The 17445-nt window shown below is 39.5% G+C and overlaps 1 long non-coding RNA gene across 1 annotated transcript in view; it reads left to right on the forward strand.

The window, feature by feature from the left end:
* The window catches only part of LOC144582850 (uncharacterized), a 293627-nt gene that overhangs the window by 6542 nt on the left and 269640 nt on the right, over positions 1-17445 (forward strand). The window lies entirely within an intron of this gene.

Here is a 17445-nt window from a genome sequence, read left to right on the forward strand (position 1 = left end):
CTTCCTCCTTCTAAACTTTACCACCCCAATCCCTTTAACAATTTCTCATAAGACAATGTCAACACTGTTTCCTCTTTTCAATATTTGAAGACTGTCCTATCATTAATGAAGAGTACAGTATTATGTCTAAAGGAATATATAGTTTCAAGCTTCAGCCCTCAAGCAATCCTCCCCTCTTGGCTTCCCCAAATGCTGAAATTACAGGTGTGAGGCACTATGCTTACACAGGATGTTCTTGATAGGTAAGCTAGGCTTTCACCTAGATGAGCATGAACTTTTAAAAACTATTTTCACTGAAAGCCTGTTGACTTGTGGAGCTGATCATTTCAATTATTTGATCAATTTTCTTTTTTTGAGATAGAGTCCCACTCTGTCACCCAGGCTGGAGTGCAGTGGCGAAGTCTTGTTCACTGCAGACCCCACCTCCGGGGTTCAAGCAATCATCCTGCCTCAGCCTCCTGAGTAGCTGGGATTATAGGCATGTGCCACCATGCCCAGTTAATTTTTGTATTTTTAGTAGAGACAGAGTTTTATCATATTGGCCAGGCTGGTCTCGAACTCCTGACCTCAGATGATCTGCCTGCCTCAGCCTCCTGAAGTGCTGGGATTACAGACGTGAGCCACTGCATCCAGCCATCTGATCACTTTTCTAAGGAAAATTCCATGGGCCTGATTTAGAGTTTGCCATTTTGCTTCCAAAGAGGTTTCTGGTGACCAATGTAATCTGAATATGCATCAGATTTTTAAAGCTAAATACATTTAGATTAAAAAGGAGTTTCTGGCTTTGGGGAAAATTTATTTAACATTATTAGTTTCTTCATAGCAATCTCAAAGTGGGCTCCTTTATTCATTCATTTATTCACTTGATCATTAAATGTTTAGTTAGTGCCTGACACATATTAGGCTAGAAACTGTAAAATGTGAATAATGCTCCTGCCAGTCACCAGAAACTCCCCTGGCCTCAGTTGGCTCTGTCCTTTCACCAGATAAAGCTCCTTCTGCTGTTCAGACTGCTTTCATCTGTATTATGGCATCTTAACCACCTGACACTGGAATCTGCAGGAGCAGAGGGGCCGGTGGTCTCACCTGAGAACTGAGTTAACTGAAACCCAGAGTGTTAGAGGCATTTGACCTTTGTCCTATGACATCCACAGACCCTGCAAACAGAAATGTAAAGTCACCAAAGCCAGCCTAGGATTGAGCCAACAAAGTCCTTACTTTGAATCCAAAAGTAATGTGAGAAGGTTTAAAACTTACAAATAAGGTTTATATATGTGTGTGTGTGTGTGTGTGTGTGTGTGTATGTGTGTGTGTGTGTGTATATATATATATATATATATATATATTTATTTATTTATTTATTTTTTTGAGTGAAATGTGTTACTCTCCATACATCCCAGAGACTACTTCTGGTGTTTACTGAATACCAACAACTCCTGGGGAAATGTTTAGAGGCCATTATTATATGTCCTGATACCTCTAAGATAGTAAAATTTTTTGTGGGTGATTTGGCAACAAATGTATCTATAAGATATTTTTTTCTAGCGGCTTCAACTTTGGGAAGAAAGACAAAAAACAGAGGGACTCAAAAAATCATAGAGGATTCTGCAAATGCAAGAAATAGCAAAATGCAGTTTACACATTATCCTTAGGATGGGGAAGAATTTAATACATTTTAAAAGATGGTTAACAGATACATCTTTTTTTTTTTTTTAGAGTACAATTTTATTAGTAACAGATACATCTTTTAATGACATTAAAAAGTGGAAATCTTATTTATAAAAATTAGTAAGGTAGAATGATGTCAGATACATGAGCTGTTGCAATGATCTATTTAGTGGAACACAAAGGAAGCTAGAATTGAAATAGAAGATGTTGGAAGGAGAGAGATAGCAATTGATATTGGTCCAGAAGAGTTTGATTTTTTTCTTACTTTAAATGATGTTGCTAAGTAAAAGGATTTTTGAACTACAAGTCTTGAGGCTTCTCCCTACTTACTGAAGCTGTGATTTTTGCCTGTGGCTATGCCATCTTTTACCTCAATTTCATTAGCATGCTTCCACTCTGTCATTAAGCGCATTACTCAGCAGTATAGGTAAACTATTTTCAAACAAATGCCACTAAAATGCAAACATGGTTCCTAGACATCACTAGCTTTACATGGCATTGCATATAATAAAAGTTTAGAACTGTAAAATAAACCTGTGAGCTATTGTATAAGAGAATTTGGACTGTGCTCAAGTTATCTGAAGCCTAATACTGTTATTCACCTGGTCTGAGCCTGACTTCCCATGAGCTTTGGCAATGAGGTAGGGGGTCTTGAGCTAATTAGTCAATACTTGCCAGAGGCCAGGGATTAAATCATGTGTCCTGGAAACTGTATAAATCTATAGATCTATTTCCAAAGGCTTGTACCTCTGAACAGTGTCACCAATCTGCAAAGTTGCATGGTATTTTTTTCATCATTTGACAGCCCGGGTTTGAAGGGAGAAAAAGAATATGGTTGGATTGATCTGGAGTTTGGAGGTGCAGTAAAAGGACAGGCAATAAGAAGTTAATAGGTAAGCTGGAAGTGGAAAGAAAAAGACTTGAGCGAGGGAGTGAAAGACATATGAAGACAGAATCATGCTCAGAGAGAAAGGCATTTGGAATTAAAAATGTGGAAGTGGAACAATGCTGAAATTCAAGGTATGGCTGCAGAAGTAGCTTAGCAAAAGGCAGTAGAAATTGTAGTCATTGTATTAGGGAGACAGATAATCATAGGTACCTGATAATGGCTGTGTTGTCTACTTGGAGCAAGAGCTGCAGTGATCTAAGAAGATGGTGATTCAACTTCCAAAGTCTTCAGTTCATGAGGAAATATTCTAGGAGCCAGTAGGTGCTAACCCTGCAGAGGGACAGGGAATGATGGAGTTGAAGTGCCATGAGGCTTGGTGGAAAGGAGGTTTTGCAAGATGTTGTAAAGCAGTGAGAAGAAAGGAGAATTGCTGAACTGGTCCATGAGTGATGGGAGATTAAATAGTCTTCCCTTAGGAAATGCAAAAGGACTGAACTTGGAAAGGGCAGGTTTACTTGAGTGGGAGGGTGTGGAATACATTCAACCTCCAGTTCTCCGTTCTCCAGTTTCTCTCTCTCTCTATTATACTTTAAGTTCTGGAATACATGTGCAGAACGTGCAGTTTGTTACACAGGTATACATGTGCCATGGTAGTTTGCTGCACCCATTAACCCATCTTCTACGTTAGGTATTTCTCATAATGGTATCCCTCCCCTGGCCCCCCCACCCCCAACAGGCCCTCATGTGTGATGTTCCCCTCCTGTATCTGTGTGTTCACATTGTTCAGCTCCCATTTATGAGTGAGAACATGTGGTGTTTCGTTTTATGTTCCTGTGTTAATTTGCTTGCTGAGAATAATGGTTTCCAGTTTCATCCATGTCTCTGCAAAGGACATGAACTTATCCTTTTTTATGACTGCATAGTATTCCATGGTGTATATATTCTATGGTTTCTTTATCCAGTCTATCATTGATGGACATTTGGCTTGGTTTCAAGTCTTGCTATTATGAATAGTGCTGCAGTAAACATACATGTGCATGTGTCTTTATAGCAGAATTATTTATAATCCTTTGGGTATATACCTAGCAATGGGATTGCTGGTTCAAATGGCATTTCTGGTCCTACATCCTTGAGGAATCAACACATCGTCTTCCACAATGGTTGAATTAATTGACACTCCAAAACAGTGTAAAAATGTTCCTATTTCTCCACATCCCCTCCAGCATCAGTTGTTTCCTGACTTTTTAATGATTGCCATTCTAACTGGCCTGAGACACTAGCTCACTGCGGTTTTGAGTTGCATTTCTCTAATGACCAGTGATGATGAGCTTTTTTTCATATCTTTGTGGGCCACACAAATCCAGTTTCTTTAATCCATAAGCCATACAGGATCTGTTTTCGAAGTTTAGACTTCTCAACACCATCTACAGCAGAGCAGCCAGTGATACAACCTGCAAATAAAGAGATCTGGTTGCTTGGTTTTAACACCGTGTTTGAAAATCAGCAGCCTGAATCGGCAAGCCTCAGCCTTCCTCATCATGTCCCACAGCTGTGAATTCCCCAGTTAATTATATGTTGGGTAATGAGAACTTGCTTTTATCTGTACTAAATTTTAGTTTTAAGCCCTATTAATAGGCTTTCATTTTGGCACTTGTGGGAAAGGGGCAGTGAAGAGGCCTATTAAATTTTCTCTTGGGTTTTTATATCCTTCCTTCCAAAGAGGAATAATAAAAATTTCCTTCCTTAATTCTCTTGTAACATTCTTGTTGTTTTAACCCAGATGTCCTTCCACCATTTCTGTATTCCAAGTATGCCCCTTAGTAGTTCTGGAGCTTCCCTTGCCTCAGTTTTCTTGTTTATAAAATGATGGCAATAACGTGATTTACCTCAGAGAGTTGTTTGAGATATAAGTGAGGTGGCATTTGCAAAGGCATAATAAGAATGGCAACAGTCAAGCCCCATTAAATTGTTTGTTGAATGAAAATACATTTTTTCAATACTTTCATTAAAAACAACAACCAAAACCTTGCTGGGAACTTGGCCGTAGCAGCATAAAGCTACAGACTGGCGTTGTCCTCTTAAGAATGGAATGCTTCTTCTTGGGGCTCCCCATTGTGGTTCTGCAGACTTGAATATCTCTAGCGAAATCTTGTGAACAAATACATCCTCAGTATCACCCTCAAAACTTCCTCTGCCACTATCACCCCAGGCCACTTCTCTCTATGATGTCTCACACTTGTTCCAGATAGAGATTAGGAATTTCAATCAAAGTCTTAGTAGTGGATTAGAAAGCCTTCTTCTGCTTTGGTGTGCTGTACCAAAGCCTCTCAAGGCTGGTAGTTGGGCCATTAAAGGGCCTTAGCTGAACTTAATTGTCAACCCACTTCCTAACCAAACCTCTAACTCAATTAGCACTTATTTGACTGTCTAAATCTTTGGCTTGAAGCACCCTGCCAGTTTGGGTGGGAGCTTTTGGTATGAAAGACATCCTTTTCCTGGGAACTCAGCCCGGACAAACCAATTCATTTCACACTCCTTTCCAGCCGCCTACAAATGGGAATCAAATCTTCATCCCAGTTTGTGTTCTGGGATTGCAGCCAGCAGGCTGATATATCCCATCAGCCCATCTCTTAAGTTACCTGGTCCTTTCAAATGTTTAATGGCTTTTGAGTAACACTTTTGCTTTGAATAACCACTTCATGGAGAGACTTCCCTTGCTCTCTGGCAGCACCTTTGGGGAAGTAACATTTTTGAAGATGATGTTTGTGTCCCTCTTAAGACACTTTTATAACTTGAGTGTTGAAGACTGTTGAGCAGACAAGTACAGCCTTGGGTTTTGTACTAACGTTTTATGACTGGTGAATTCAGTGACCTTCTTGTTAGGCTTTGATCTTAATTATTTTAAATATCATAGGGTCTGATTCACAAGGCAGTAACGGCAGGTCATTATTCCTGGCATGATTAGTCTAGGTTAGAAATTAGCTTTGAGGCCCCTCTGGCACTATGCTCTAATACTTTCTGAAATGGAACACCTGTGTAATGGCTGCCCAATCATTTGGTTATCTCAGTCTCTAATTTAATGAGCTCTGACTTCACATTTTTGCTGTGATTTTTAAGAGTTGAATATGCATGCATAGTTTTATATTTGCCATGTCGTATGATTTTCTTGTATGTGCACCTAGCGTACCTTGTTGCTACTAATTTGTGTAAGAAACTTTTACATAGATAAGCACCTGTAAATTGAGGAATCGGTCTTTAAGAGAAACAAAATAGAAATGCATAGTAATCTATTTGTACATCAACTTGCTGGCTGGAATGTAAAGGGCAGCAGCAGAACACACTCGTGATTTATCCTCAGAAATTTTGGATGAAGTCACAGTGGATATGAGGCTTTAGCGTCTACTCTAGAGGTTCAAAATTCTATATTGCCAACCAATATTTAGTAAGTTTCTCTTTCATATTTTGGTTTATGAACTGTTTGCATCACCTGGGAGCTTAGAAATGCATAATCTCAGGCTTAACCAGAATCTGCATTTTAACAATATCCTCAGGTGATTTGTAGGTAAAATGAAGTTTGAGAAAGACTAATTAGCTCACGTTCTTTAAGCTGATATTGAATTCTGCCTCCATTGTTAGTATTAGAGGGCAAAATTCCTAGAGATATCAAATCAAGCAATACTAACCAAAACTAAATAATGTATATTTCCAGCAATATCAGACAATCCTGACTCCAACCATTTCTCACCAAGAACACCCTACCATACTTTTTCTCTTTCTTGCTTGCTTGCTTTCTGTATTTCAGACAGTGTCTCACTGTCGTCCAGGCTGGGGTGCAATGGCACAATCTTGGCTCACCGAAACCTCCGCCTCCCGGGTTCAGGTAATTCTCCTGCCTTAGCCTCTCGAGTAGCTGGGACTATAGGCGCACACTACGAAGCCCAGATAATTTTTTTGTATTTTAGTAAAGATGGGGTTTCGCTGTGTTGCCCAGGCTGGTTGCAAATTCCTGAGCTCAGGCAATCTGCCTGCCTTGGCCTCCCAAAGTGCTGGGATTACAGCTACGTCACCCGGCCACTACTATACTTTTCTAAGCCTTTGTATGTCTTGCCTGAATTATTGCAGGAGCCTGCTAAGTCGTCTTGTTTCTACCTTACTACTCATCTCTCTCTGTGCTTAACACCTTTTGTTGGCTGCTCATGTTACTCAAAGTAAAATAAAAAATAATTCATTACACATAGATATGGTCTACCCAAGCATTTAGACCTAATGAGTACTCTTGGATTTATGTGAATACTTCCTGGAGTGGGTGGATATTGGCCATCAACCAGATATCCATTTCCCTAGTCATATTTTAATAGAGTTACTTCTCATTTTCCCAAATCTTTGAAACTACTGGGGTTGATCTTACTGAACTTACCTTGCTAGATAAGGGAAGGGGTTGCTACTGGATGCTCACTTCTCCTTGCTTAGAATTCTAGGAAATCAGGATTGTGGGATGGGAGGGAGGTATCTGAAAGAGTGTGTTGGAGGTGTGGTGCCATTAATTTGGCAGCTGCTGGAACAACTATTTTGGGTAATCTTGTGTTATGCTGATACAATTGCACTCCTTGCCCTAACCTCTGGCTACCTTTGTCTCTTTCCTGCTTGCTGTATAGTTTCTCTTTCTTCACATTTTTTATCTATTTTCTTTTTTCTTCTTTATTTTCTTTCATGCTTTCATGTACCCTTGAGAATTGAAGCATATTGTGTGTTGCTAACTATATTCAAATGTATTTATATTCCCTTTTCTAATTTTAAATAAAATTAGAATTATTATTACTTCAAGTATATTCTCTAGCCTCAAAAATCAAGTATTTTGGCCAGATGCTGTGGCTTATGCTTGTAATCCCACCACTTTGGAAGTCTGAGATGGATAGATCACTGGAGGTCAGGAGTTCAAGACCACCCTGGCCAATATAGTAAAACCCTGTCTCTACTAAAAATACGAAAGTTAGCCAGGTATGGTGGTACACACCTGTAATCCCAGCTACTTGGGAGACAGAGGCAGGAGAATCACTTGAACCTAGAAGGCGGAGATTTCAGTGAGCTGAGATTGTACCACTGCACTCCAGCCTGGACGACAGAGCAAGACTCCATCTCAAAAAAGAAAAAAAAAACAAGTATTTTTCTTTGGATCTTAAAAGACAGAAACTCCCATCTCTGCCCTAAATATTCAACTGCATTTGAGCAAATACTATACAATTAGTTCACTCATGGGGATGTTACTGAAAAGGGGTCCTGATCCTCACCCCAAGAGAGGGTTCTTGGATCTCACACAAGAAAGAATTTGGGGGTAGTCCATACAGTAAAGTGAAAGCAAATTTATTGAGAAAGTAAAGGAATAAAGAATGGCTACTCCATAGGCAGAGCTGGTTGGCCATTTTTATGGTTATTTCTTGATTATATGCTATTATATGATTATTCATGAATTTTCCAGGAAAGTGGTAGTGAATTTCCAGAACTGAGGGTTCCTCCCCTTTTTAGACCATATAGGGTAACTTCCTGACATTGCCATGGCATTTGTAAACTGTCATGGTGCTGGTGTGCGTGTCTTTTAGCATGCTAATGCAGTATAATTAGCAGTGAGGATGACAGAGATCACTTTCTTTGCCATTTTGGTTTTAGTGGAATTTGGCTGGCTTCTTTACCGCATGCTGTTTCATCAGCAAAGTCTTTGTGACCCATATGTTGTGCTGACCACCTATTTTATCCTGTGATTAAGAATGCATTAACCTCTTAGGAATGCAGCCCAGTAGGTCTCATCTTTCTTTTATCCAGCTCCTGTTCAAGATGGAGCCACTCTGGGTTAAATACTCTGATGGGACACCTATCTGTGACCAGTAACCTTCTATGAGCCAAAGTTTTTGCTTTGGTTTGAGCAAACTCAATCAAAAATCATTTGAGCATTGAATAGATTATATATTGTATTGTCATAGATGGCAGTAAAATATCTTCTATCCCACATATTCTAGAATCTTGACATTCCATTATTGCCATTAAAAGGCGAAGCATGTGTCTCCTTTCATTGAAATTGGATGGGCCCCTATAACTGTATCAATGAATAAAATAAAATGAAAGCAAATACTGTGTGACTTCTGAGACTAGCTTATAAAAATGTCATGTGCTTCAGAACATCTGAGATGTTCACCAGACAGCCCACGGTGAGGCTACATTGAGAGGACTCATATCCCCCAGACCATAGCCACAGCTAAGCTCCCTGACAACCATCCAGCACAATCTTGAGCCAGCCCTATGTCAACCATCTCCAAAATGGCACCTCCAGCCCCTAGTTAAACCACCTTGAGCAGAGCTGAGCAGTCCCCACCAAACCAAACCACATATTAACGTGCAGAATATACAATTGTTATAAGCTACCAAATTTTAGGGTGATTAATCATGCAGTAATAGATTTAATACAAATTTGCATAAATTAAAATTTTATTTTTGAATTTCTCCAATGATGTTGAAAAACATTAATGATCAAATACTGCAAATCACTTATTTTAAAATAGAAACCACCCACAAAGAATAGATCCTGTCTCACTTTTCTGAAGCATTTACTTTGCCCAAGGGTCATAATTTAAATGCAAACTTCTTGGAACTCTGTCCAGAATTAGTTTAATTTTCTAATGACTTATCACATGAGTATAAATAATGTGCTATTCTTCTCAGACTTATCTCAGATACCTAGAAGCAATGATGAAGGCCCTTGAGATGCTTCACATCATGAATGAAAGTAGCAAGTGTATCATGATCAAACTCCCATTCGCAATTGCTACAAAGAGGATAAAATACCTAGGAATACAACTAACAAGGGATATGAAGGACCTCTTCAAGGAGAACTACAAACCACTGCTCAAAGAAATAAGAGAGGACAGAAACAGATGTGAAAACATTCCATACTCATAGTTAGAAAGAATCAATATTGTGAAAATGGCCATACCACCCAAGGTAATTTATAGATTCAGTGCTATCCTCATCAAGCTATCAATGACTTTCTTCACATAAGTGGAAAAAAACACCTCTTAAACTTCATATGGAACCAAAAAAGAGCCCTCAAAACCAAGACAATCCTAAGCAAAACAAAAAAGTTGGAGGTGTCATGCTGTCTGACTTCAAACTATATTACAAGACTACTATAGTCAAAACAGCATGATTCTGGTGCTAAAACAGAGATATAGACCAATGGAACAGAACAGAGGCCTCAGAAAGAACACCACGCAACTACAACTATCTGATCTTTGACAAACCAGACAAAAACAAGCAATGGGGAAAGGATTCCCAATTTAATAAGTGGTATTGAGAAAACTGGCTAGCCATATGCAGAAAGCTGAAACTGGATCCTGATCCCTTCATTACACCTTATACAAAATTAACTCTAGATGGATTAAAGATTTAAACATGAGACCTAACACCATAAAAACTCTAGAAGAAAACCTAGGCAGTACCATTTAGTACATAGACATGGGCAAGGACTTCATGACTAAAATACCAAAACAAATGGCAACAAAAGCCAAAATCAACAAATTGGATCTGATTAAACTTAAGAGCTTCTGCACCGCAAAATAACCTATCAACAGAGTGAACCAGCAACCAACAGAAAGGGAAAAAAATTTTGCAGTCTACTCATCTGCCAAAGAGCTACTATCCAGAATCTACAGAGAACTTAAACAAATTTACAAGAAAAAAACCAACTACCCCATTCAAAAGTGGGCAAAGGATATGAACAGACATTTTTTAAAAGAGGACATTTATGTAGCCAACAAATACACAAAAAAAAGTTAATCATCCCTGGTCATTAGAGAAATGCAAATCAAAACCATATGGAGACACCACCTCATACCAGTTAGAATGGCGATCATTAAAATAAGGAGACAGAGGATGTGGAGAAATAGGAACATTTTTACACTGTTAGTAGGAGTGTAAATTAATTCAACCATTGGGGAAGACAATGTGTTGATTCCTCAAGGATCTAGGACCAGAAATACCATTTGACCCATCAATCCCATTACTGGGTATATACCCAAAGGATTGTCAATCATTCTATTATAAAGATACATGCACTTGTATGTTTATTGTAACACTGTTCACAATAGCAAAGACTTGGAACCAACCCAGATGTCCATCAATGATAGACTGGATAAAGAAAATGTGGCACATATACACCATGGAATACTATGCTGCCATAAAAAAGGATGAGTTCATGTCCTTTGCAGGGACATAGATGAAACTGGAAACTATCATTCTCAGCAAACTGACACAAGAACAGAAAAACAAACACCACATGTTCTCACTTATAAGTCGATGTTGAACAATGAGAACACAGAAACACAGGGAGGGGAACATCACACACTGGGGTTTGGGGGGTTGGGGGCTAGGGGAGGAATAACAGGGGTTGGGGGGATTAGGGAGGGATAGCATTAGGAGAAATACCTAATGTAGGTGACGGGGCGATGGATCCATTAAATCACCACCATGGCATGTGTATACCTATGTAACAAACCTGCATGATCTTCACATGTACACCTTAAAGTATAATAAATTAAAAAAAAAAAGTTGTCAAAAGAAAAAAGAAAGAAAGTTGCAAGTGTAAATTCCAAGCTCAGTCACCACCATCATCTGGGCAGCTTTAGCTTTCTCAAGACCAGGCAGTACCATAAATAAGACATGATCTAAAAGGTAGTGTCTTTTTCCTTCTAACTTTTATTTTAGCAGCAGGGGTACACATACAAGTTTCCTCCATGGTAAATTGTGTGTTGCTTGAGCTTGGTGTACAAATTATTTTGTTACCCAAATAGTGAGCCTGATACCTAACAGGTAATTTTTCAATCTTTGCCTAATCCCACTTTTTACTCTCAAGTAGGCCCCAGTGTTCATTGTTTCCTTCTTTGTGTCCATGTGTACTCAGTGTTTAGCTCCAACTTACACATGAGAACATATGGTATTAGTTTTCTAATTTGCTTAGAATCATGACCTCCAAATACATCCATCATGCTGCAAAGGGCATGATTGTGTTCCCTTTTATAGCTGCATAATATTTCATGGCACATGTGTACCATATCATCTCTGTCTAATCCGCCAGGATAGGCATCTATCTAGGCTGATTTCATGTCTTTGCTATTGTAAATAGTGCTGCAATGAACATACACATAAGGCATCAAGTCTTCAGTGAGAAATAAGATTTAGATTAACAGGACTTAACAGTTCTCCAGGACTGACCCCCAAAAACCTTGGATGGCAACTAAGTGGAGAGAAGGACTGTATATTGAGAACCATCTTAACTGACCTCAATAGCCTAGGAATTCAACCTGTTAGGTGTGGGCCTAGTGCTAGTAACTTTTGAGCAAAGGTAATGTGGAATGCCAGGCAATGGCTAGCAAAGCTCATCCATGTGGTGGTAATGCCTTACCTCGTGTTTGTGATCCAAACTCTCTGAGAGCAAGGCCAGCCAGCATCGCGCAGCCTGTCTGAGCCGTGGTTCAGAATAGGACTTCCAACCCAGAGGGGAACTGGATCATCGGCCAGTGAGGGATTGAAATAGGCTTTCCCAGGGGATGGAACACAACATCAATCTGTAATACAGTTAGCTATTTCTTAAGATGTTTGCCTCGCTTGTGATGTTTTTCTTAATTCCCTACTGTTTTCTCTCTTTCTTTTTTTGAGACAGAGTCTCACTTTGTCATCCAGGCTGGAGTGCAGTGGCATGATCTTGGCTCACTGTAACCTCCGCCTCTCATGTTCAACTGATTCTCCTGCCTCAGCCTCCTGAGCAGCTGGGATTACAGCCATCTGCCACTATGCCAGACTAATTTTTGAATTTTTGGTAGAGACTGAGTTTCACCATGTTGGCCAGGCTGGTCTTGAACTCCTGACCTCAAGTGATCTGCCTGTCTCAGCCTCCCAAAGTGCTAGGATTACAGACGTGAGCCACTGCGCTTGGCCTACTCTATTGTTTTCAACACAAGTTCTCAATTACTAATTTACTTGTCCCTTACAAATTTCAAAGACCTATTTTTAGAATAGATTCTCAAAAACGTTAGGGAGGTCATCCCTTGGATAAATGGATTCTTCTGCCAATCTGCAGAGGTGGTGGCGAAGAAGCAGGCAGGAGGCAGATGAGTTGCAAAGAGGATGACATGGCAATTCTACAGTGGGAAGAGACTTAGGCAAGTGCCTGTTAAACACTAGAAGATGCTGCAACATCCTAGAGAATAGTGTGGGGCAGTTGAGTTCTCATGTAGAAGAAAAAAAATAGAAAAAAAAATTCGTGTATGTGTCTGTTTTATCCCCCATCATATCCCTGTCAGTTAGGGCAATGCCTGGCATATAGTAAGTACTCCAAAATATTTAGAGAAGTAATGACCACACACGAACCCTACAGCTCCCGCTGCATAGCTCTGGAATAAATACAGGCTGTTGGCTCTGAATTTTCCGGCCTTGTAACCGTGTCCAAAGTCTCTCTTGCCTCTTTCTTTAAAATTATTAGTGGATGTAGAAGAGTAAGAAACCTCTTCTTTAGAAATCCTTGTAAATATTGAGGAAAAAAATACTATTTTTGACCATCGTCTAATTAACTGATTGGCTCTTTCAAATGCATTGGGATGAAGACTATGAATTCTAAGGCATAAAAGTCAAACAATTTCCCCAGCTCCCTGGCCTTACCATAAAGTCCTTTCATTTCCTGGTTGAAGTTATATAGGTTAGAAAGCAGTACTATTAGTTTGGGATCTTTAGCTTTCTGCTGAGGAGGCTTCTTCCTCTTGTTTTAAATGCCCACAGGGTGGAGACCTGCCCACCCCCCCCCCTTAAATAAAGAAAAACAGAAGTTAATTCACCAGGGAGATCTATAGACATGGCCAGATTACAGTTTCCCAGGGGGCAAGGAAACCTGACTCTCTTTTTAATAAGCAGATACTTGACCTTGGTGACATCCAATTATCACTTTAACTTTCTCATTTGAGGCCTTTAGAGGTAGGTTTCCTCTCCTCTCTAACAGACATATCATGAAATTCCGAGCATACACAATTTCTCAGGACTAAGCAAGGTATAAAAATGAGCAGTGTATCTTGTGCTTCTGATTGGTTCTTAGGTTTTAGTATTTCTAAATCATCTTCTCAAAAGGATCCTAGGCTTATGGCTTCATATTCCAGGAATAGGGGTGTCTGTTTATCAAGCTTAATTTCTTTCCCAGTTCCAGGGTGACTCCAATCTGTAAGCATGGATTTTTGTGCCGTATGCCACCTTCCCTCTGAGGACCTTAGATTTCAGCTGCAGTACATCCAACATGGTTATTCAGGGGTCCTCACAAGATGGAGCCCAGTCATGCACAGTGTGAATAGATCAACTTACCTTTCACCTGGCTTTCCCTCATGTCCCATTTCATTCTCCTGGGATCCTTCCTGGAATCACCTTTTAAAGGAGCTACCTGCGCCCAAGTCCTTAATGAGGCTTTACTTTTGGGAAAACCCCAACTAAGAAAAACGGTCATATGCAAAAACAGACAGTACTGCAACTTTCACATGAACCTCATAGGCAGTGGTGTGCTGGTTATCCAGGTCTCCCAAATAAAAACTAATTTGTAGTGTTGGCTGATCTCTGTGGCGTAAATACTTCCGCCAGGGCCATTTTCAGCTACCAGCAGGATATTGCTGAACTCCAAGTGGGAAGAGATGTGCACCATCAGTTCTCCAAACGCACACTGGCTCTAGTGCATCACTGCTAGAACCCAGACCAATAAAATTTTCAAAACTGACCACCAAGAAATACCAATTAGGAGCGTGGGTACTATTAATGTTCTGTTAGATACCCTAACATATTATACTGCCTATTGATTTATTTTATTTTTTCTCTTTTGAGATGGGTTCTCGTTCTGTTGTCCAGGCTGGAGTGCAGTGACGTGATGGTGGCTCACTTCGGTCTCAGCCTCCCAGGCTCAAGAGATCCTCCCACCTTAGTCTCCTGCATAGCAGGGACTAGAAGCACACACTACCACGCCTGGCTAATTTTTTTCAATTTTCTGGAAAGACGAGTTCTCACTATGTTGCCTAGGCAAACTCCTGGGCTTCAGCTATCTTCCTGCCTCAGCCACCCAAAGTGTTGGGATTACAGGCATTAGCCACCAAGACTGACACTTTATTTCTTTTAAGCAATTAAATAATCCATGTTTTATAAAGACACCTATATTCAGAATGTAAGTCACTGAGATTTGGAACTACCTTTATCTAGTTATGTTGTATAAAAAACAGTCCATTTCCATTTCTCCAGAGGATAACCAGTGATACACTCTGGAATAATTTGAGGAGAGTTTAGTAAAAGAGCTATTTACAAAGAGGTGGCAGAGTATGGAGAAAGCAAGATTTGTGACCTACCAGCAAGTCTCTGTTATTAATCCTAGAAGGGAATGAGAGAGGTATAACCATCAGACCCAAGAATGAAGGAGATGTATGGAAAAGGCCACCTGGCAAGAGTTGAAAGTTTTCAAAAGACAAAACCAGTCCACAGTTATGTCCCCAGAGGCTGCAGGGAGGAATTATTCTGGCAACACTCTTCTCCTTCCTCCCAATATCCTACTCAGGCAACCCACTGGCAAAGCCCTCTCTGCTCTTACGAAGTTTACTTTCTGGTTCCAGTAGAATATGCACACTCATTTGAGCCTCAGAAAATTCACTCTAATGGCACAAGAATGTGTTTCCACAAAATGTAGTATTTGCAACCATAGGAATTAGGTGATAATAAAGTTAGGTTGCAATATGAAATAGTAACAGCACTTAGGCTGTTAGGAGTGATCATGGGAAGTGGAATCAAATGCACTGCTGATCTGCTTACTGGAAAGCTGTGCTTTAACTAATGAAAGTACCACAATCGAAGCTGGAAGAATTGGTTCATCTTGTGAAAAGCGGAAAGTTACAAGGCAAGTGTGCCAGGGAAATTTTGAAGGAAATCCAAGAGAAAGGTGTCTAGACGATATCAAGGAGTGGCTGGACAGCATTGTCAGCTGGTGACACAAATAACTATCTTTAAAGTTAGTGGCTCAAAGTGGTTGCCATAGATACCCCTGGAATGGAACAATAGGGTTTCTAGCAATGCTTTTTCCCCCCAACATATTAAAATGCTTGAAGGAAATCTCCTTAATTTTATTTTTCATTCTCGACTACTGACCTGTTTGCATGGAAAACCGTAGGTTTCAGAATATGAGCTTGGAACAAGTATTCTATCCTGGCCTAGATTTTGACCTCATTTTCCGTTCTGATCTTTGGTCAATAGGTTCCAGAGAGACTATAAAATATGAGCTTGGATGTGGATTTCCAGCCTTGGTTCCCATTAATGAGAATTTGGGAGTAGAATAAGGTGAAGGAAAGGTTGCTATAATTAAGAGCTTTCACAAAGATATCAATTAAATGAAATGGTGCTGGTGATTCTTAACTTACAGTCACTAGATTCCTGACAGCTGAAACTTCTATCTGAATTTTGGTCAGTGTTGCTTATAGGGCTTATGATATCCTGTAGCTTATATGGTATATGACAGTCTGTTCCCTTCTTTCCATAGACTAGAGACCACACAATTTTTGGGGATATGCCTAGAATGAGGTGTAAGCTCATCTTTATTACAAAGAGGTAGGGAGAGAATGACGATGTATGAACACAAAAGCAAGAGAGCTTATCAGGATGCATTTTGCTTATAATTAAGAGTAGACCAACTCAAGCTGGCTTAGATGATATGGGGTTGTGTCAGTTTTCATAGCTGGAAGATTTATGAGCTTCAAGCTTAGTATTTTCAGGTTCAGGCTCCTCAGTCTCTCGGTTCAGTCCTCTTTTGTGTGTTTTTGTCCTAATGGCACTAAATCCATACCCTGCATCACTCAGAGAATGAGCCCCCATTCCAGAATCCTCGGGGAATTTCCAGAAGTCACTCTGGTCATACTGACTTAAGCCATACATTCATGCTTGAATCAATCCTGGTGAGAGAAATAGAGAGAGAGTATCTTCTTTACCCCCAGAGTCTTCCCTTCTGGGCTCTTTCACAGGAAGGGAGGTGTGGAATGAATGCAAAAGAGATCACCCTGGAACCTGTTGCAAAAAATAAGTAGTTGAGATGGAAAGAAGAGAGGACCAAAGGAGACTGTGTCAATAAAAAGTCTAATTTTATCTGCAGCTAGTTCAGGTGACACCAAACTGAATCTGAGGTGATATGACTGAATGAAGTCAAAGTGGTTCTACCAAACAGTAAGATGTTTGTGTCGTCAGCTATAGACTGTGTGTTCTTGGGTGTGTCAGCTTGTTTTTCTGAGTCCCAGTTCTTTTCAATTGTAAGATAGATAATTACTGTTGTGTAAGGTTTTATTAATGATTAATGAATATAGTGCTTATAAAGTCCCTACTGTAATATCTGGCAAAAAATAGGCACAAAATGAATTGTAGAATTAGCCATCAAAATGACAATGTATTGCTAGTACATTTTGGGTACTCCCAAATGTTAGTTACTATATTTTAGAGTTCTTTTGATAAATATAAAACTGTCTCTAAACAATGTGGAATAAGTGGGTAGAAAATTAATAATAGAGTTAATAACAATAGATTCTATTTAATAGTACATAACATGTAGTTAGTATTCATCCATCATAATTTATTGTTAATTTCACATTTTATATAATTCTAAGATGCTAATTTGAAGCAGTACTTCCCTAAATATTTAAATTTAATGATAGTAGCTTATAAGGTTTGTGTTGTTACTATGTAGCTCTATATCATGGTCATTGCAAAAGGCCAGTAAATTAACAGTGCTTTAGTGATTGTTATAATTCACTGATTTCTTGTCAAAAATTATTAATAAAAGGTTAACCCTTCATATA

The sequence above is a fragment of the Callithrix jacchus genome, chromosome 5 (assembly GCF_049354715.1).
Source record: "Callithrix jacchus isolate 240 chromosome 5, calJac240_pri, whole genome shotgun sequence".
NCBI lineage: Eukaryota > Metazoa > Chordata > Mammalia > Primates > Cebidae > Callithrix > Callithrix jacchus.